At 41.1% G+C, this 23,193-nt stretch overlaps 1 protein-coding gene across 2 annotated transcripts in view; it reads left to right on the forward strand.

The window, feature by feature from the left end:
- Positions 1–18,823: 18,823 nt before the first annotated feature.
- The window catches only part of Plscr1 (phospholipid scramblase 1), a 22,368-nt gene continuing 17,998 nt past the window's right edge, over positions 18,824–23,193 (forward strand). Inside the window, exon 1 of one of the 2 annotated variants that reach the window (NM_011636.2) lies at positions 18,824–18,990. The gene's annotated coding sequence lies outside the window, so the exon portion shown is untranslated. Of the gene's footprint in view, positions 19,055–23,193 lie in introns of both variants that reach the window. The other variant, XM_006511052.4, reaches the window with a different exon arrangement.

A 23,193-nucleotide genomic window follows, 5' to 3' on the forward strand; every position in this document is an offset into this window, starting at 1 on the left:
GTTTGTGTGTCAAGTTCACAAGGGGTCACTTGTACTGCCTCATTTTGTATGGCAACTTGATACCAGTTACAGTCATCAGAGAGGAAGGAGCCTCATTTGAGGAAATGCTACCATGAGATCTAGTTGTAAGGCATTTTCTCAATAAGTGATCAATGGAGAAGGACCCGGCCCACTGTGGGTGGTATCATCCCTGGGCTGGTGGCTCTGGCTGCTATAAGAAAGCAGGCTGAGCCAGCCATGGAAAGCAAGCTAGTAAGCAGTACCCCTCCATGGCCTCTGAATCAACTCCTCCAAGTTCCAGCCCTGCTTGAATTCCTGTCCTAACTTCCTCTGATGATGGACTATGATCTAGAAGTGTACACTCAATAAATCCTTTCTTTCCCAACTTGCTTTTAGGTCAGGGTGTTTTTTGTCATAGCAATAGAAACCCTAAGATGCTGTTTGAGAACTTTATTCATGAAAATAATGTGTTTGGATCAAATCCATGCCCACTCCATTTCCTCAAACTTTCCCCATACTCCTCTTTCTTCTCCCAACTTTATTTTTTTATCTATTTTTTATTTATCTTATTTATTATTATTTTTGTTTGTATTTTTTTTCGAGACAGGGTTTCTTTGTATAGCCCTGGCTGTCCTAGAACTCACTTTGTAGACCAGGCTGGCCTCAAACTCAGAAATCTGCCTGCCTCTGCCTCCTGAGCTCCCAACTTTATATACTCGGGCGTTTGTTTGTTTGTTTGTTTTATTTTGTTTTTTTTACAGATACTGAGCACACTCAGTGTTGTCAATATGTGCACAGGTATAGACCATCCTGTGAACCATGAGCAAATGAGCAGGAATTGCATCCCTGAAGAAAATAAACTCTTCCTTCTCCAATAGTCATCAACCACCTTTAGCTCCTCAGCTAGAGCTGTGAGCCTGTGATTCCTCACTGATCGCTGCTGGAATGGTGCCTGACTTGATCTTGTTCAGGTCTTGTGTATACAGTCAAAGCCACTGTGGGTTCATATATGCTACGCTCCTGTCATACCCAGAAAAACAGTTTCACAGCTGTTCTCCACTATTTCTTGCCTTTGTACGTCTTTCTGCCTCTTCTTCTCTGATAATCGTTGAGGCTTAAGAAATAGGGGTATCTTTTCCAAGAGTGGCTTACACGTCGACATTGACGATCCCGGAGTGATGGTTAAATAGGGGTATGATACAGTTATCCCAATTAGAGTGAACAATCCAGTCTCTTTCTTCACTTGGACTAGATATGAATCTCTATTTTGAGTGTCATAGTGAAGGTTTGTATATGCTCGGCTCAGGGAGTGGCAGGATTAGAAGGTGTGGCCCTGTTGGAGTAGGTGTGTCACTGTGGGTGTAGGTTACAAACTTCTCATTCTAGCTGCCTGGATGTCAGTATTCTGTTAGCAGCCTTCAGATGAAGTTGTAGAACTCTCAGCTTTGCCTATACCATTCCTGCCTGTTTGCTGCCATGCTCCCACCTTGATAATGGATTGAACCTCTGAACCTGTAAGCCAGCCCCAATTAAATGTTGTCTGTTATAAGACTTGCCTTGGTCATGGTGTCTGTTTACAACAGTAAAACCCTAACTAAGACAGTCATCTACTCTGAAACGTTTCTCTGATGAGGGTTGAGATATGCCCTAATCTATAAAGATAAGTATTTAAGGAATAATTTCATCTACATCCATTTAGGCACGTAATAGTAGTAGGTTTTCCTTTGGGGTCAAGACTAGCCAGTCATGGGCTCTTAGCCCATTTAACAGTATCAAGCATAAGTTCTGTTTCATAAAACAGACTTTAAACTTAATCAGAGAGTGGTTGCTTATTCTTGTAACATTCTGGCCACTACTGAACCCATGGGCATATATTGCCAGGATGGATGTTATCATAGCTCACAGGGGTGACACCTGCATGAGAATGTTGATGATTCTCATCAAGAAAAAGATAGCCTTTTATTCCTGAGATAACAACAAACATTTTGAAGGTTCAGTGACAAAAGATCCCTCTTAAAGGTTACTATAAATTCTAAAAAGAAAAATAATGCTTTTAAATGTACAAGTGGTAAGCCTTAAAAATATAAAAATATGAAAAAGGTCATTTAAAAACGTGTGGCTACATGTAGACTGTGTAAGGTATTTTGAACTTTGTATTCTAATTATAATATTTATCTTAATGAATATATGGGAAAGACGTAACTTAAAAACAGAAGTGAGGGGCATTAAGAAGGCTTAGGAATGGAAGGCACATAATGCTCTTGAAGAAGACCCGAGTTCAATGTCTAGAACCCCTATGAGGAAGCTCGAAACCACTTGTCTTTAGTCCCAGGGAATCTGACAATCTCTTTTGGCCTCCACAGTCAACCCACTCATGTGTACAGATGAGTACACATGACAGATATATATATATATATATATATATATATATATATATATATATATGTATATATATATATATCCACATATACATAGTTAAAAGAAAAAGGGTCAGTACTGTAAGAAGTGAGTACTATTAAGTTGAATAATTAAAAGACAGAAGTATGAAGTTTACACTTGTGTTGTTACCATAAGCCAATGAAGAATAATTACTAAGTAACATTTCAATAGTTAGAACCCCCACAAGTGAACACAGAAAGAAATAATTAGAACCCTCCAGTATGTACAAATATTGTACAAAATGAAAAGTAGACTGTTAAGATACAAAGTTAGAAAAAAAAAACAGAAAAGAAGATATATATTCTTGTGTTTATGGAAAGTATTAGAAAAAAGCAGAAAAGATATATATGCTTGTGTTTATAAAAGCTACCAATGGAAAACACTGGCCATAGATAACAGCCTAAAAGTTTATACCAATTTTTACATTTGAAGGATGATAAAACCTTAAAATAAAATTATTGTTGTTATTTTTATAATGTTTTTAAGAAATCATGAAATGTTTCAGTGTGATCAGAATAAATGAATAGTGGCCAAGCTATGAATAAATGTACCTTGAATGTCAACGGGAGTTACAATCATAATGATTAAGAATTTTATCTTCTCAGCTAACAGGCTATTTCTGCTGTGATATCAACACCCGCAGATGCACAGTTGAGAGGGAGGCACATAGAAGGTTTCTATAACAACCCCTGCTCCCCCCAACTTCCATACCCATGCCCCCCAAAATCAAGAGACTAGACAGGAAGCCACCAGAGAGAACTCTTAAAGTGTAACACAGATGCTGAAGACTTCTCCGCAACTGTGGCTCCTGGTGTGGGTGTGAGAGGGGAAGGATCTGTTCTACGTAAGGGGCAGGTCACTGAGAGTTTGACCATACACCAGTGAATATAGAGATGACAGCAAGTGATCTCTCTCTCCCTCCCTCTCCCCCTTCCTCTCCCTCTGTTTTTTTACTGTTTTTAGGGGCTGGGTCACAAGGGGGAGGGGCAGACATGGAAGGACTGGGAAGTGTGTGTGATCCAGATGTGTGATGTGAAACTTCCAGAGAATCAATCAGCAGTTTTATGTAGGGACAGGATTTTACTTTCTCGAGAAGAGTTAGAAGCATATTAAAATGTTGCCTTCAACTTGCCTTAGCCGCAGAAGCATTATAGGCTTCTGCAAGTGGCTCAGCTGTCTGATTTTCATAAAGTATATGTGAAAATCAGTATATGAAAGTGTATGAAAGGCCGGACAGAGCCTCTCCCCACCGTGAATTACCAGCACACCGCATTCACAGAGCCTTTTACAACCTTTATCCACTCGTGCACACCAGAGTTCTTTGATACGACAGAAAAGCCATAATCAGTGTTTGATTAGTAAAAGTCACCCATAACTTCCTCCAAACACATATGCCAACATTCTCTTTATCTCCACCTCAATAAAAACAAATGAAAATCTCTCACACATGCATTGATCTGAATGATTCACTGGTGAGCATTATGGTTAAAACTGTCACATGATTCTGAACACCAGGAAATAAATGCCGGGACGGGAAGTGAACGTGACGAAAATACATGATCTGCGTGCACAAAATCCTCAATAATAAATACAAATATTACCTTTTAAAGGTCAAAAATAGTAAATTAGAAAGAGAAAGAATGAAATAAATAAAGAGAGAAAGAAAGAAAGGAAGGAAGGAAGAAAGAAAGGAAGGAAGGAAGAAAGGAAGAGAGAGAGGGAGGGACGGAGGAAGGAAGGAAGAAAAAAAAGAAAGAAAGAAAGAAAGAAAGAAAGAAAGAAAGAGAAAGAAAGAAAGAAAGAAAGAAAGAAAGAAAGAAAGAAAGAAAGGAAGGAAGGAAGGAAGGAAGGAAGGAAGGAAGGAAGGAAGGAAGGAAGAGAGAGAGAGAAAGAAAGAAAGGAAGAAAGAAATGTCCCACACTAAAGATAAATTCTCTTGGGCTACATTGAATCTCAGTCACCCACAGCCCATCGCTGTGCCTGGCCTAACATCCTGTAACTCTCAAAATCTTAAACTATATTTTTAGCAGACCACTAGCTTTTACTGATAAAAAAGCAAAGAAGTTTCATCTGAAACTGGCTGAATCTTCCCCAGTTTTCCCATAATCTCCTAACCTGTGACTTCTACCAACATCTTCCGTGAACACTGGCTCTACTCTCCTGGGTCTGTAACTAATAAAACCTCTTACAAGGCAGGGGTAAAGATATAACCATAAAAACGTCGACATGATTTTAAAATATGTATAATTTCCAAAAAGAATTTTAGGTCCTTCTTTGTATACTTGTTCTACAATTAAGTTAGTTTTTAATGTGTTTGTTAGATTTCCTAGGCAGTTTTTTGTTTTGTTTGTTTGGTTGGTTGTTTGGTTGGTTTGGTTTGTTTTTTGTTTTTTGGTTTTTGTTTTTTGGTTTTTGGTTTTTGGTTTTTGGTTTTTGGTTTTTGTTTTTGTTTTGTTTTGTGTTTTGTTTTTGTTTTGTTTTTGTTTTTGTTTTGAGACAGGGTTTCTCTGTATAGCCCCTGGCTGTCCTGGAACTCATTTTGTAGACCAGGCTGGCCTTGAACTCAGAAATCTGCCTGCCTTTGCCTCCTAAGTGCTGGGATTAAAGGCGTGTGCCACCTCCTTCAAATATATATCCAGAATAAACTGTCTCTATTCCCTTTGACAGGAGAACTCTGTATTTTGTCAACACAAGCATGTGGGGACTCAGGCTGATGGAACACATGTATACTGCTGGGATCACAGCTACTCTTCATGACTGAATGCATTTATGGTAGCAGAGCAGGAAGCAAGATATTATCATCTTAAAAGCACTGGCCCTGAGAAGAGCAAACATGCTTCTCCTCCTTCAGTTGTGTTCACATCCTCAACTCTGTGCAAAACGTACATCTGCCCTAAAATTAGGATAAAATGGTAACCCAAAGCACATAGAATTATATCGCTTGGCATGAACTTTTAGAGCAAGGGGTTTCTCATAAATACTGCCTAGGAAATCTAACAAACACGGAAAGAGCTAACTTAGTGTAGAAAAAAAAAATATAGAGACCACCAAAGACCCAAAACTCTGTTTGGAAATTATGCATATTTTTAAAGTAAGGCAAACACATTTTATTGTCATATCTTTATCCTGCCTTGTTTGCCAGCATTAACCTCTTGGTCCTCTCTGTCCGCACAGGACTGTGGCAACATAAGAAAGTTCCCAACTATGCTCTATTTTAAGTAACCCTTAGTATCTGGGCTCCCACTGTGATTGAGAAAGATACTCACATTTAATGCTTTAAGGGAATTTTAACACATTCTTTACATCACGCTTACCTAACTTTGGAAGCAAACTTAGAATGGTCAGATTAAAACATGAGGTGGAAGAATTGCTCAGCGCTGTCCGGAAGCAGCGGCTCCCAAGGATCTGATGTTATCAACGCTCTGAAGGAAGCAGCAGCTTGGGCCATGGACACACGCCTAACAAAAGTGTTCAGATTAAACTCTTAAAACTAATGCATTCAAGTTGCCATATGTCTTAAAAAGCTTTCGGAAGTTTAGAAGTAAATACAAAATAGACCAAATTTATTTAATAAAGTAGCGCCAATTTATATTTTGAACACTCTTCACTAATAACAAAGCAAAGGAACCAAAAACCCCATCTAGGCTGTGTCATAGCTCAGTGGAAGAGCGCTGTCCTAGTGTTCACAGGTGCTGAGCAACAGTGCACATGAGGAGAGAGAAATGCCAGGCCCTGGAGATTTTCAACATTCAAATAATCTCCTAGATATTCTCGAAGAAGATTTTACTCCAATACAAAAATGACTAAATTTTGGTGTTAGAATTAAAAACACAGATAGCTCACATATTACTCAATACAAAATAGGATTGGATAATATTATGAATGTGAATCTTACATCTAAAATAATCTTCAGTAGAGAATGTTTCTATCTAATAGAGAAATAAATTATGACAGACTGTTATGTGGAAGCACTGAACTACGTTAATTCAATATTTCACTGAGATGAGAATACTTCCTTCTATCTAGTGAGTAGCAAGGCTTCAGTGAGGTTTGTTTTTTTTCTTCAGAAATAATTGAGTTGTTTCTTAGGAGGACATTTTTTACTAGCTATATTAAGGATATTAACATGACTATCGTCACTCAGGCATCCCTTTTTGCTCAGTGATTAATATTTCCAGAGACAAAAGCAGGTAATCTACAGTATATTCTAGTTTCATATAAACTCTTCCCATCTGAAATCACACTGGAGCCATCATTCCAGATTTCTCTGTGGTTTGATTAATTCTGAGTTCTGGTGCTATTTATTATGCCTGACAGATATGGAGCCTCTAACCTACTTAAAGGTTACCCTTATGCTCCATCAATTTCTTTGCTTGGAATTCCTCAGATGGGAGCATTTTCCCTAGCTAAATTCTGGGGTGTTCAAGACACTGGAGGAGCAGAGGAGTCACTTAACAGGGCTGCTCAGTTCCAAGTCCAATAAGTGAGGAATGAGACTACATTTAGGCCATCTTAATTCAACTTGTATCAGTTTGCTGAACTATTTAACTAAAGAGGGAGAATTGTACCCAGCTCAAGATTTAAAGATCTTGCTTACCAAAGTGGGGCAAAAATGAATGTTAACCTGAACAGAACACGCACAAACACACACACACACACACACACACACACACAGCCACTATCCTGGTTAACTGTGACTTCTACCCCACCCTGCCCCCACTGCCAGGTTCTGAGGCTTTTGGACTCCAACTAGTGCCTATGATGTTGGCTCAGGCATATGTCTTTGATTGGAACTAACTCGTTGGTTTTCCTGGGGCTTCCTGACTACAGTGAGCAAAGTAGGAAACTTCTTGTTGTCCCAGAATTACAATAATAATCACAGGTTACAATCACTTGCATTGGATCCTCCAATTGTATAGAAAAGCATACAAATATCCTAGTGAGTAGAACTTCCTGGAGAATCCTGATACACACACACACACACACACACACACACGCATATATAGATAGATAGATAGATAGATAGATAGATAGATAGATAGATATTCTAATATTGCATTCTGTAGCTGAAAGACCTCAAATTGCCCATAGAACTTTCAATGAGTTGTCTAAAGTGTGGGCTTAAGAGAGATGGCTAAGTGATTAGGAGCATGTACTACCCTCACAGATGACCCAAGCTTAGCTCCCTGCACCACACGAAGCAGCTTACAATCATAGGTCATTCCAGTTCCATGGGATTCATTTGCTGCATGTCAACTCGCCCACTCCATTTCTCTCTCTGTCTCTGTTTCTCTTTTGCTGTCTGTCTGTGTGTGTGTGTGTCTCTCTCATACACACATGCACAAATCATACATAAAATTAATAAATGTTTTTAAAATGTTTAGTTCTATGGACATATCAAAGCGCTCCTCCTTTGAGAAGGTTTACGATATAATTCTGGTTAATGACCTGACAAGTGTTTCTCATTGCCTTTAAGTAGACTTGCTTAGCAGCAACAGTGTTTGCACTCTCTGAAGCCAATTTCTACAATGCACGTTTTCCTTCTATTCTCTAGACGACTGAGATAGACTCCGTCTCAGCAGTCCAGTAAGATTTCGGCCTTTTCAGATTTAGAATCTCTGGCAGCTGTTAAATCACAAATAGAATGTTGAGGAAATCTGTTTAAAAAAACAAAAACAAACAAACAAACAAACAAACAAAAACAACTCCTGTTCATTTTTAGAACTTCTGACTTTCCTTCAAAGCTAATGATAATTATCTTTTATACCACTTGGTTATTTTCTTTTGGAATTACGTAGGAAACTTTAGGCCCCAAATTCATTGCGTTTGGAGTTACTGATTGGCCTTTTTGAGTGAATGCCAAATGACAGGTGCAAAGAAAAAAGCTCAGCTCTCAGGTGGTGTGTGTTTAAATCCCAACAGGCTCAAAAATGTAGCCCCAGTCTCCCCTACAACAAGCAGGCATATGAAGCAACTCAACATTCCCTGTTGGGAGCCGCCCTCACATTTGCCATTATAAGATGGCGCTGACAGCTGTGTTCTAAGTGGTAAACATAATCTGCACACGTGCAGGGGCAGTTTTCCCGCCATGTGTTCTGCCTTTCTCGTGATGACAACTGGGCCGATGGGCTGCAGCCAATCAGGGAGTAATACGTCCTAGGCGGAGGATAATTCTCCTTAAAAGGGACGGGGTTTTGCCATTCTTTTTCTCTCTCTTGTTCTTGCTTTTTCTCTCTCTTGCTTGCTTTCTTGTTCTTTTTCTCTCTCTTGCTTTCTTGTTCTTGTTCTTTCTCTTGCTTTCTTGTTCTTGTTCTTTTTCTCTCTCTTGCTTTCTTGTTCTTTTTCTTTCTCTCTCTTGCTCTTTCTCTGGCTCTTGCACTCTTGCTTTCTTTCTCTTGCTTTCTTGTTCTTGTTCTTTTTCTCTCTCTTGCACTCTTGCTCCTGAAGATGTAAGCAATAAAGTTTTGCCGCAGAAGATTCTGGTTTGTTGCGTCTTTCCTGGCCGGTCGTGAATGCGTGTAAGAGTTGGTGCTGAAAACCCGGGAGGACGAGAAATCCCGGGACGAGAAGACCCGGGACGAGAAATCCTGGGACGAGAAAACCTGGGACGGTTACCATCACCGGCGAAAGGAAGATCCCTCATTCCGGAACCAGAACTGCGGGTCATGTTAATGAAGTGTTCCCGTAAAACAGACTGTTGAGAAGGATTCAACTGCGTGAATTCAGAACTCTTCAGCTGGGGAATGGTGGTAATAAAGGTTCCCGTAAAACAGACTGTTGAGAAGGATCCAGCCTGGATTCAGAACTCCTCAGCTGGGGAATGGTGGTAATGAAGAAGTGTTCCCGTAAAACAGACTGTTGAGAAGGATTCAACTGTGTGAATTCAGAACTCTTCAGCTGGGGAATGGTGGTAATGAAGTGTTCCCGTAACACAGACTGTTGAGAAGGATTCAACTGCGTGAATTCAGAACTCTTCAGCTGGGGAACAGGGTACTCGTAAGTATAGCTTTACAAGGTAAGTCTGGCCTTGAACTTTCTAACGAAATTCAAGACAGTCTATCAGAAGTAAAGTGGGAAATAGCTTTACAAGGTATGTTTGGCCTTGAACTTTCTCTAGTGTTAGGAGCCTTTTTGTTCCTTTTCACATGTTATCAAGTGGTTAAGGCAGGGCTGAAAATTCTGGATGAAATTCAGGGCAATCTATCAGAAGTAAAGCGGGGAGAGAGAGTAGGAGCAAAGAGGAAATATGGTACACAAAATAAGTATACAGGCCTTTCCAAGGGTCTTGAACCCGAGGAAAAGTTTAGGTCAGGTAAGAATACCTGGGGAGAGATTAGAAGGAAGGAAAAGAAAAAAGAAAAGAAAAAAGATCAATTAGCGGAGGTCTCTAGGAGAAGGAGCCTATACTCATCACTAGGTGAGCTCAAGGAGCCAGCTCTTAATAGTTCTGAATCAGATGAAAAGGCTATTAGGGCCTGGAAGGCACTCTCCCGAGCAGGTGAAGCCACTGGACAACTAACAAAGATCGTCCATGGACCTCAGGAGTCATTCTCAGATTTTGTGGCCAGAATGACAGAGGCAGCAGAGCATATTTTTGGAGATTCAGAGCAAGCTGCACCTCTGGTAGAATAGCTTATTTATGAGCAAGCCACGCAGGAATGCCGAGCGGCCATAGCCCCAAGAAAGAACAAAGGTTTACAAGACTGGCTCAGGGTTTGTCGGGAGCTTGGGGGACCTCTCATTATGCGTTACTTCCATTTAGTATAAGAAATTTACTAGGGCAGCTAATTTGTCAAAAAGTCTTTCTCAGTATATGTTACAGAATTGGACGGCTGAATTTGAACAAACCCTTCGGGAATTGAGACTTCAGGTCAACTCCACGCGCTTGGACCTGTCCCTGATCAAAGGATTACTCAATTGGATCTCCTCAGCATTTTCCTTCTTTAAAGAATGGGTGGGATTGATATTATTTGGAGATACACTTTGCTGTGGATTAGTGTTGCTTCTTTGGTTGGTCTGTAAGCTTAAGGCCAAAACTAGGAGAGACAAGGTGGTTATTGCCCAGGCGCTTGCAGCTCTAGAACATGGTGCTTCCCCTGATATATCTATGCTTAAGCAATAGGTCACTGGCCATTCAGCTCTTGCACCCCACGAGGCTAGTCTCATTGCACGGGATAGAGTGAGTGTGCTTCAGCAGCCCGAGAGAGTTGCACGGCTAAGCACTGCAGTAGAAGGGCTCTGCGGCACATATGAGCCTATTCTAGGGAGACATGTCATCTTTCATGAAGGTTCAGTGTCCTAGTTCCCTTCCCCCAAGAAAAACGACACGGGAGCAGGTCAGGGTTGCTCTGGGTAAAAGCCTGTGAGCCTAAGAGCTAATCCTGTACATGGCTCCTTTACCTGCACACTGGGGATTTGACCTCTATCTCCACTCTCATTAATATGGGTGGCCTATTGCTCTTATTTTCTTATTAAAAGAAAAGGGGGAGATGTTGGGAGCCGCCCTCACATTTGCCATTATAAGATGGCGCTGACAGCTGTGTTCTAAGTGGTAAACATAATCTGCACACGTGCAGGGGCAGTTTTCCCGCCATGTGTTCTGCCTTTCTCGTGATGACAACTGGGCCGATGGGCTGCAGCCAATCAGGGAGTAATACGTCCTAGGCGGAGGATAATTCTCCTTAAAAGGGACGGGGTTTTGCCATTCTTTTTCTCTCTCTTGTTCTTGCTTTTTCTCTCTCTTGCTTGCTTTCTTGTTCTTTTTCTCTCTCTTGCTTTCTTGTTCTTGTTCTTTCTCTTGCTTTCTTGTTCTTGTTCTTTTTCTCTCTCTTGCTTTCTTGTTCTTTTTCTTTCTCTCTCTTGCTCTTTCTCTGGCTCTTGCACTCTTGCTTTCTTTCTCTTGCTTTCTTGTTCTTGTTCTTTTTCTCTCTCTTGCACTCTTGCTCCTGAAGATGTAAGCAATAAAGTTTTGCCGCAGAAGATTCTGGTTTGTTGCGTTCTTCCTGGCCAGTCGCGAGAACGCGGGTAAGAATTCCCACCACCTCTGACAACCAGAAGGCATGCTCTGCGTAAAGGAAAAAGAAAAAAAGAGAAGGAGCGCTGAGTGCTTGGGGTAGAAACCCTGTGGGGTGGGGAGGTTCTACCTTCTTTGCACTCTGTGATAGCCAGTCCCAAGGGTTTGGTTACGGTTCTAGAATTACATAGTGCGACTTCTGATTGTCTGATAGAGAAAGGAGAGGGCAAATTAAACTAGACAATATGGTCAACAATGGGCTATGGGTGGGCTCCTTCATTGTTATTAGGTGTCGCTTGAGTAACTAGGTACTATTATCTTAGGAGGAAGGCTGGGTCACCTCAGGTCAGCCACATTCCTTTTGATCATCTCAAATGTGCAATGTCTTCACCATCATAGATCCCTTCCTCATTAGGAATCTCACAGAAACAAGTTTTTCTCCTTTCCACACCTCTGTGTTCACACCTTCCCTCTTACAGGAAGAAGTAAAGGATCTATGGTCTTTAAACGTGGCTGTGTCCCTTGTTCCAACACCTGGCCTGACCTGGCCTGACCAGGTGTCCTGCTGTAACAATTTAGAGGCCTGATTAATCTGACAGTCTCAGTGTCTATGTCAAATTCTGGGTCCTCAGGACACACTCATTCTTAAAAAACAAGAATCCTTTCCTACTTCTTTCTCCTTCCCTCATCCCCTTTCTAATTAATGTAATTTACATCCAAATGGAAGCTGCCTTTCCTCCTCTCTCTCCCCCCAGTTCCTCCTGCTCCCCTCCCCCCATCCTCCAATCCTCCTTTTCTCCTCAGAAAAGGGAGGCCTCCTGTGTATATCAATCAGCCTTGGCCCATCAAGTTGCCCTAGGACTAGGCACATCTTCTCCTACTTTGGTTTGATAAAGTTAGGGGAAAGGAATCTAAAGGCAGGTAACACAGGGTCAAACACAGCCCCTGCTCCTGCTGTTAGGTGGCTCACATGCAAAAAAAAAAAAAAAAAAAAAAAAGAAAGGTAGCCAGGAATATTTTAAGAATAAATTTTGCTAGAGAATCAAGAGAGGCAAGAGAATTCCAGTCAGCTCAGAGGCAACTCAGAGAGTAAATGTGGTATTTGTCTGAGTCTGGCTTCTTTTCCTTAGCAAGAGAATTCACACTTATATCCACTGTTTTGGAAAATGGCAGATTTTTTTTTCTTCTTTTCAGGTTGATAAAACTCAATTTTTATAAAAAAAAAAAAAAAAAAGAAGAAGACTAACGTTGTCCTCACTTTGACATCCTACAAGATTGCAGATTAGGTCAATCTAGCTCTTTTCCGAATCTCCTCTGTGATGTTTTCTGAATTAGAGCATGGTCCATTGTTCAAGGTAGGAACATCCTGTGATGTTAGAACCTAGTAGGGAAATCCCCACCCAATTCCCCACCCAAAAAAATCACAAAGGACCATCTCTTGATGTAATTACATGAGGACGTTTAATGACGGAGCTCCGGACCGACATGCATCCCACACAGGAGATAACGGATGTCGGCCACGAGGCTCGAAAGCCAGGGGATTTTATGGGGTAAGGAGCTTAGGGGTGTAGAATTCAGCATAACGACACACTATTGGCTTATTTAAACATTAACAGAAAGATTACATGTTAGCAAAAGGGCATCAGGACTTTGTTCCTGTGGGCTGGGGGCTTATCTTTGTTCACATAGCAACCAGTTGATGTACGACTTTACCCAGTGTCAAGGGGTAGTAGACAGAGGGGAGGTTCCGGCCAGGTGGTGTTGACCCAGACAAGATAGCTCTGCTTGTACAATCAAGCTGTTCTTAGGAATGTCTTAACAACAGCCCTGTCTGTTCTGCTTTGTTCTCGGCCACAGGCCGAGGGCTCATAGACAACTCTTTTACATGAATCACAAGATACAAAATCTCATTTTCTTTCAGTGACAGTTCTCTTTTTCCTCTCTGAATCTATTTAGTTACTAAACACTGCTTATTCCTCCTTGTCAGGATCTACTAATATTACAAGGTGACCTTTCATTGTGATATTTTCATATATACACATAATGTGCTCTGATTATATTCATGTTTGCCCACTCCTCTTTTTTCAAAATTATTAAGTATTGTCTCAGTATCTCAGTTTCCCATTGAACTGTTTTGGTCTTAAAATGTCAATAAAGAGCCGGGTGTGGTGGCACACGCCTTTAATCCCAGCATTCCGGAGGCAGAGGGAGGCGGATTTCTGAGTTCGAGGCCAGCCTGGTCTACAAAGTGAGTTCCAGGGATATACAGAGAAACCCTGTCTCGAACCCCCCTGCAAAAAAAAAAAAAAAAAAAAAAAAAAAATGTCAATAAAGTAATCTCTGTGCTTGTTTCTCTGATCATACAAATCACTCTTCACTATTAGGTTCTTATTTGCAAACAAGAACCTAATAGTGTCTTTTCTGTACTTAAAATTAGATTCTTTTCTATACTTAAAATTAGGCATCTTCTTCTACCTTCCAGAAGGAAGCAATGTCTAAAATGGAAAATGGAATGTCTTTACTAGCCCTTGGATCCAATAACTCCATTTCAACCTCTCCAGGTTTGATTAGATAATTATGGTAGCTGTAACATATTTTCCTACTCCTGGGTTATCAATGTGAGCTTTTTCTGATTGAAGAACAGATCTTATCACTGAATAGAAGAGAGTTTGAGATAGACTTCAGAATGGCGAGATCTTTCTGCTTTGCTATAACATGAGATCTTACTATCTACAATAAAATACTGGAAGGACAATGGGACAACGAAAGCATATCATCTAATATTTAGATTTCTGTCTTGGCAGTCACAGCCTTTTTTCTGGTTCTTAGATGACACTGGTACGATTTCAATCACACCTGGAGACAAGGAAATATATTTCTATGGCAAACAACCACTGCTCAGTAACAATTGCTTCCATTAGAAAAAAGAACACAAATCTTGTTTTTAAAAGTAACTTTTGGTCTCCTGCAGTTGTCACCATGGAGGCCCTTTGCCTACATCAGCTAACCTAGGCCTAGCCCTGGAACCTTCTAGCCTCCGTACAGTCTTATCTTGGTCTAGGATATTTTCAGCCTCTGAGACTTACTTACACCTTTCTAGCTCTTTCTGAACTCTAGCTGGTTGGTTCAACTCAGCTGTTCTGGCTCAAACTCCTCTCCAAGCTGACTGATTCATGCTGGCTTCTTTCAGTTTCAGACTGAATTGCTCTGCTTGGCCTCATACTAACTTTGGCCATCTCTTCTAATCTCCCGGTTCCCTCTCATTTTCTGGCTGGATCTGTCTTCCTCTGTGTCTAGATGATTTGATCGTTAACCCATCTCTGTATAACACTCCCAGTAACACTGCCTCCTTCTCCCTCTTTTCACTGCCTCTCAAGTACCTTCCCCTTTCTTACTCATGGTGAAAGTTGGTCATATCTTATTTTGTCAGATTTCTCTGATTCATCACTTTGCCTGCCACTCAATTAGACATCACTTTCAAACTTGGGTGTTTTCTTCTACAAACTAATTTTACCTTTATTGTTTGAGAATAAAGGTGTGTATTAAGGGTGTGCCTGTATTCCAGCCAGAGTGATTAAAGGTGTGCACCCAAGCTGAGCCATACCACAACTAGACACAGGTTTTTCTGGTTAACACAATCACAGAGTTCACAGTGCGATCAAATATCCTGCAACTTTTGGTCTCTGCCACAAACTGAGGAGTCTGTTGATTCCATCCATACCTTTCTGCTAAAAACTATGCATATTTGTATTATTTTTTTTAGATTTATTTATTATTTATATGTAAGTACACTGTAGCTGTCTTCAGACACACCAGTAGAGGGGATCAGATGTTATTAAGGATGGTTGTAAGCCACCTTGTGGCTGCTGGGATTTGAACTCAGGACCTTTGGAAGAACAGTCAGTGCTCTTAACTGCTGAGCCATTTCTTCAGCCCCCGCATATTTGTATTCTTGAAGTACACAACTGCCTCTCTTTGCATCAGTTCTGCCTTCTACTCATGGCTGTTTCTGTTGCAGGAAATATTTAAAAAGGCACCATCTCCTGCTAGCACCAGCTACTCTTTGGCCCTGGTGGTCTTGCCACCTCTATGGCTAGCCCCAGGTGGCAGTCTTCCCAGCTCCGGTCCTCCTGCCTCACTGCCACTTGTACTTTCCCAGCTATCTACCCTCAGCGGCTAGCTGTCACAAATCTCCATAACCCAGTAACTCAAAACTCTTAAAGCTTATAATTATCAGTCAGTTGTATATATAAATACATTCTCAATTCACAAGATGCCTACACAATAAATTCAGAGCCAATTGATAATGATACAAGCTGTCAACCTAGATTAAACAAGTTGTCCCAATTATTCTCTCCTTTTATGATATTCATAGCACCTGTGGCTATGAGAGCCACGTGGATAAGGCTCATCTTCTTCTCTATCCATCTTCTCTCCTCCTCCTCCTTCTCCTCTCTATGTTTCTGTCTCTGAAACTCTTAGCTCCGCCTTTCTTCTCCCTGTTTAATCACAGGCTTCTTGTTGTATTAACATTCAAATTAATTGGGGAAATGTTCTGCTACATTTCACCCTTTCTGTCCAAATAAAAAAACTCTTCTCTTCGCCGGGCAGTGGTGGTGCATGCCAATGTCTTGGGAGGCAGAGGCAGGCAGATTTCTGAGGTCAAGGCCAGCCTGGTCTACAGAGTGAGTTCCAGGACAATCAGGGCTATACAAAGAAACCCTGTCTCAAAAAAAAAAAATAATCAAAACAAAAAACAAACAACTTTTCTCTCAAATATAAATTGAGCACAACTATTACCATTTTGTAATTATAAGGTATAAGACACACCTATCACCCAGTCCATCATTTTTGTCAATTAACTAGAACACTGTTATCTATCCTAACTTTAAAAAGGCTTATAATTCCATTTGTGTTATGTCATGGTTTAGCTAGTATACTGCCTGAAAACTATCTTCTCAAAAACGTTTTCTCAATGCTAAATAGCCTGGGTAGGCTATGAGACTCTACATAGTCTTCAATCCCGACAGAAGTTCAAGAACAACCAGCATTATCTGAAAATATAGGAAGCCTAACACAGCATCCAGAACTGAGACAACTTGTAGAGACAGCTGCCTACCTATACAACTCCTGCATGTCAGGAAGTTGGACCATCTATTACAGAAAACTATCATCACTGTTCTGTCTTCACGAATAAATTCTTTGTGCAATCTATATGTTTTTGTAGTAATAAATGCCTGGATAATCTTGATGTGTTTCTATACATGATTATTTTAAAATGCCAACTTTCCATTTTGCAAAGGGACCTGAAAAACTTTGGATTAAATATATGGCTTATTTGGATTTTTTTAATTACAAACATCAGGAAATAGTTCTGTTAAGACCCAAGATTTATAAATCGATATATTGACGTAGTTGGTTGCTCATTTATTTATGAGGACCTTTTGTTTTAGTTTTAGTGGAAATTCCCTAATGAGAGTACTCTTTTTTTTCCTCAGTAGGAAATTCCATTCTTTCTCTTTCTGCGAAGGCTCCACCCTGCATTTCCAAGCTTCTCCTGTGGGTTATGTGTCTCTTTAACCTGATCCAGATTACAGGAGGCAAATAGAAGTGATAGGTGTTATCAGCTCATTCCGTGGATCCCCAGACCTCTCTGTGTGGCTAAGCCCTTTCTCTTCCTTTGTATATGGACAATACATTAAAGCCTCAAACAACCCGGAAAGATGTGTACTAAAGATTACAGAGCCTGGAGTTTAATATACATCTAGGAAGCAGCATGCCACACATACACTCACACCAACACACACACACACACACACACACACCACCACCACCACCACAACCAAACAGGAACATGTCTATTCAGTTACCTGTTGTATCTTCAGTACGCTATTAAAGTTTGGAACGTAGGAAGACACATTGCCTAAAATAACTTGACTTCCTGATATTAATAACGAGTTAGTGTTAGTGATTCAACATTTAAACTGTTGGCTGAGGCTAGTTTTTCTAAGTAGAAAACTTAGGTGGGCTTGAGGTATGAAGACATTAGGAAAGGAAACAAACACAGAGTGAGCCACTACCCAGCAGCGGCTGCCCATGAAGCCCTAGCTCACCGACTCCCCTGTGGCCAAGTCTTGGAGCTACTGGTAACAGCAGTTAGCCTAGGAAACACAACAGAGGTGAAGACAGTAGGAAGACTCTTACTTAGACAGAACGCCCCAATGTTTCACTTCTACAAGGTTTTACCTATAAAAATACTCCAACTGCTTAAATTAAAATTCAAATGAAATGATCCCATTTATGCAAAGAGTGGACAGTGAAGATCCTTGTTTGCTCCGAGTATGAAATCAGCTAAAGAATAAAGATAAACATCCTGAGTGCCTAACAGCAAGCCAGTTGAAGTTACAAATCACATTGAGCGATGCTAAGTTCCCGGTTCCTTTCTCCAGCATTGGAGTGCCATGGTCTCAGACTCTTTATATGTGAGGTTCACTTTTCCATGCATCATGGCTTTCTATGGAAGAACAGTATATTCTATGCACACTGGTATTTATGTACATGCAGAAATATACACATATGCAAGTAGTGGGCCCCTCCCAAGATGCTCCCCAGATTTTTAGTTGAATATACTTAGAAACGCACCAATCACAGGGAAAGAAGAGTGAAGACTCAAAATTCACCTGTAACCCTTTCATCATCCTTTCATAACTCTCCCTCCCCCAAGAGTACCAAATGATGCATAAAATGCAGGCGGGGGAAAAATACCTTCTGTGTCATAGGAAGGTATTTTTAGATAATTGGAAATTTCTTAGAAATGTCCACACGAGGCATACTAAGTCAGAATCTTTGAAGGCATGACCTAATGTAGTTTCAGCTCGGTGACTCTTCTCGGGCTGTAATTTAAGAAGCACCGCTTTACTAAACAAAACAGATGCTGATTTTTCTGGTGAGTGAGCCGCACAGTTCAAACCAAACCTGAATGTTTTCTAGTTAAGGGTGGTACTTTTTCACAGACTGTAGTAAAAAGAAAGCAAAGACTGCTACCAGCAAACGGCGTGAAACGGTTATATAAAACCCATAAGATTTTTAAAAAGAGGAGAGAAATCTGCTAGGAAAGAGATCAACAAACTTGAAAGTGCAAACAGGGCTGATGGAACAGATGTGGTAATCGATGCATACTTAAGAAAGTGTGCAAAGCAGGAAAGTAAGTTTGAGGAAGCCCGATTTCCCGCACAGTACCCAAATAGGTTGGGTGGTTGAGATCAGGCAGTGTAAAGAAAGTTCCGAGAAGAGGCCACTCCCCAGGTGATGAATAGCCTTTCTTTCCAAGGCAATCAAAATCCCACTTCCTTTTGCCTTGCTGGTGGGCGGGGCGGGCAAGGTCCTGCCAGGCCTCTGGGCGCAGCTAGAGGATTCAGGAGTGCAGGCAGAGCTCGCGTCATTCAGAGTGAGTCCCCTCTGCGAGGGAAAGCCGGGCTACTGCAGCGCCACCAGCAAGGGATTGGGACTCACGGACTTCAGAACAGAAGGAGCCTCAGGTGAGTCCCGCTTTCTGCGCGTTCCGGGACAGAGCTCGCGGATCTGTGCGCACAAAGGAGCCGGGTACGGTGATGGGCGCGGGAGATGCGGATGGGTGGAGAGGGAGCAAGAGCAAGGGCTGGAGGCGGTTTGCTCAGGCGGCAGAGGTTATGGTCTGAAGACTGGGAGCAATGGCCGAAAGACTTGGGCTCGTGACCCCGGAAGTGGGGAGGGAACTCAGCCAGAAGCTCTGCTGTCCGGGCCGCTGCTCGGCAATCCACACTCGTGACCCTTCTTCGCTAGTTCCCACGGGATCGTCTCCAGTTTAGCACACTGCTTCACAGCCAAGAGCAGTCCTGATGCAGTGCAGAAGCTGGGCTCACTTGTAGCTCTGTGGTAGCGCTCTTTTCAAATGCGCCGAGCCCAAGTTGGATTCCCGTTGCAGGAAAGGGAAGGGGAAATAAAAGAAGAGAAACCGTTCAAAGAGCCTGTTGCTCTTTAACCCAGGTTTCTTTGGGATTGTGGCTAGTAAAACTATACATAGCCTTCTAGAATACAAAAGTAGGGGATGTAAGCGGGTAAAGGTCCGAATGGGTAAGACCACTACACTAGGTGTACATTCAGTCTTTTGTTACAGACCTTGGACTCTGACAGTTTTTTTTTTCTTGTATATTCATCTCTTCCCTGAAAATGTTAACAGTAAAAGACTTAAAGATTCAAGCCACTTATTAAAGGAAGAGGCAGGCATATTTATGAGTTCGAATCTAGCCTTGTCTATAGAGCAAGTTCTCAGACAGCCAGTGCTACAGAAACAAAACAGGAAAGCCAACCAAAACAACAAAAAGAGTTCTCACTTTTGAATCAGTTAATATAAGCTTGATAAAGTACCAAGTGGAAAGGTGGAAACTAGCTTTTATTATATCAAATACTTGACACAGCCCCCATCCCTACAACTCTCCCCATGGTTCCTGCGTGGCTTGATTTCCGTAATCTTATTCCTGGAAGTTAGGTAGGGCCATCTCTCTGTTCCAAGACAAACAATTATACTTTCTTCCCAAACAATTACACTCTCTTCTTCCGGCTTAGCGGCTTAGCAGTTGGAACTAAATACTGGGTACCAGGAACCAGGGAAGCTTAATAAAAAGCACCCCCGGGCACCTGGGGGCGTTTCCTTCTTGGCTTTTCCTAACAACAGAGCTTTCTACCTGGATACTTACTACAATTGTGCTGCTTTGAATAATAAACAAACAAACAAACAAACAAACAAAAACCCAGACTGTTGGTAAGCCAGCTAGAGTCCCTACTTGCAGACAGAGCAGCATGACCTCTCTCTCCTCAGCTGTGTAACTCCAGAGATTCTTCATTCCCCCTGAATAAGGTGAGATTCTAGCTTCAAGGACCTCAAGTTGAGCAACACCCTCTGTTTGTAGTGTCCACTGAACACACCAGCAGCCTTTGCTCCGTGGCGTGGCTTATGATAGATATTTTTCTTTGTGACTTTTACCTGTCTTAATGGCACCGCAGCCACCTCTATATAAACCTGTGCCCCTTTAAACCTTTCTAACATCATCATTTTTACTCACAGTACTTTCAGTATATATGCAATATGCTTAGTTTTCTTATTAGTCCTGGGTCTACAGGTTTACTGGTTGAAGTGTTTGTATAGAAGTTTGCATGGTCTATAGTATAAACTTATAGACTTTTTGCTGTCTATACGTACATTGTAAACAGCGTTTGTACTATGTACATAGTGTAGACCCTGTGGTATCCATGAATACCCCCTTGAAAACCCAGGGTGTTCATACAGTGAATATTTCTTCAGGAAATATTTATATAAGTATATTTGCTTGTGTGTACACAACACACTATTGTAGTACAGCATTACATAAATAGAACTCAGTGAAACCATCTAGTTAACGTGTGTTAACAAGTGTTCTTCGTATTTTTCAAATTAAAATTTTTTTGGGGGGGAACTTACCTAGCCACTAAATGATTGACCCCAAGAATAAACTGTAACTCTGGGCTTTGGTGTGTTACATAACGGGGTGCCCTTTAAAATTCTTGCCAACAAATTTCATTTGTTAGAAAGCTGGAAGCGTTTTTTTGTTTTCATTGAACCAGATATAATAATATGAAGCTATGCAAATGAGCTGTCTTAATTCATCAGTTAGTGAACTGAGAAGCCGTAAACAACAATCTTGGCTCAGTGGATTCAGGGGCTTCATTTCTAAGTAAGCAAAAAGGAAAAAAGAAAAGAAAAGAAAAATCTCATATTAATGTAAAATCAATGGGCTTCCCAGAAGGCTATTTTGAGATCATACAAGAACTCTAGTAAGAGTAACTGGGTTTTGAGATGTATTTTTTTGCTTCTTTAAATTTACTTCTTATTTTTGTAGAACACTTGACAGCTATGTTTTCAGTCGGTTCTAGCTGGTGTATAATCTATTTTTATCCAAAGCATTGCCCATGTTCCATTCAAAGTTTAAGCTTGTTTGCTTTTTGTGGTCATGAAATAGTGACGTGGATTTTGAGAAGGAAGCTTTCTATTTCAAAGGACATTGCATTTGTAAGCAACGCACTTCTGGTACAAATGCACAGTTGAGGGTTCTGTTTCCCCAAATGCTCACCAATGCCTTGAAGCATTGTGGGAATGCATTGAACCATTTGTGGAAATATATTTGCATACTCATCTGCCTCAGTTTGGCGATCACGGAACCCACAATTTGACAGATAGAATGTGTTTCCTTGTAAGTATTTTCTAAACCTTCCAAGTGTACAAAGCCTACCTAAAAATGTAACTTAAAAGTACCTAAAAATTATTTGATTTGTAGCTAAACCACAACCAAAAGTACCTGGAAATTATTTGCTATGTAACTTACTGTCACAATTTTGCCTTACCACTTTTCCCATCATATTCTTTTTCCCCTCTGCCCACCATGAAATCTCTCATTCAACTGTTCAGCTCTTTGAGATTCTAATAATGGTTTGAAAGTAGTAGAGCGTTGCTGAGTTGTATAGAGCCCCGTGTTGACATTTGGTCTGTGAAGAGAAAGGTGGTCTGGATTAACTTGTACATTGGGTGATTTACAAGAAGGCATTTGTTCTTATGTGTGCACTAACAGGAAAATTCTGGCTAAAGAGCCTCAACCTACTTATTTTGTAGGCACAGATGATGTTATAATATGCCAAAATGCTTTTTTTAAAAAAATATTTTAATTTTAATTTATTTTTTACACGCCATATTCCATCCACCCTCCGACTGCTCCACATCCCACACCTTCTCCCCACCTCACCCCATCTCCACTTCTCCATGTGGAAGTCCCCACCCCGGACACCATCTGACCTCTAAACTCCCTGAGGCCTCCAGTCTCTTGACGGTTAGGTACATCATCGCTGAATGGACACAGACCCGGAAGTCCTCTACTGTATGTGCGTTGGGGGCCTCATTATCAGCTGGTGTATGCTGTCTGTTTGTGGTCCAGTGTTTCAGAGATCTCAGCAGTCCAGATTAATTGAGACTGCTGGTCCTCCTACAGGATCACCCTTCTCCTCGGCTTCTTTCAGTCTTTCCTAATGCAACAACAGGGATCAGCTGCTTCTGTCCATTTTTAAAAACACTTTTTAAAAGCAGTAGAGATTTCAAGATCTCATGAGATAGGTTTTCACTGAATCATGTCTGAATCGTGAAGACATGATCATAATCCCTCGTGCAGTTTCCCTGTCCCAGGTGGGAATGCTTTACAATTAAGAGAAAACCCAGAAAAGAACTGAGGAGATGGCTCACTGGGTAAAGTACATACTGTGCAAACATGAAGGTTGGAGGTGGGAATTACCAGAATGCCACATAGAAGCCCAACAGCTGTGGCCATTGCCCACAGTCCCAGCTTGCAGAAGCAGAGACCATGGCCCCGTAATAGTCAAGCTCACTAGATAGACTAGCTAGAACTGGCCAGCATCAGGTTTAGTGAAAGTCCCAGCTCAGTAAAAAAAGTCAAGTACAATTGAGGAAGATGTCTGGCATCAGCTTTGGTTCTCTAAACCTCCGTCCATGTCTGTGCACATGCAAGCATACGTAGATAAATGCTTGCATGCCTCATACACACTTAAAAGTGAGCATTTCTTACTTAAAATTGTTAACTAAAAAAGCTAGAAAGGAATTGGGAATTTGTGGTTGTAATAATAATTAAAAAAACCCAGAAATTACAAATAACTCTATTTACATA

Source organism: Mus musculus, chromosome 9 (genome assembly GCF_000001635.26).
Source record: "Mus musculus strain C57BL/6J chromosome 9, GRCm38.p6 C57BL/6J".
Taxonomy (NCBI): domain Eukaryota; kingdom Metazoa; phylum Chordata; class Mammalia; order Rodentia; family Muridae; genus Mus; species Mus musculus.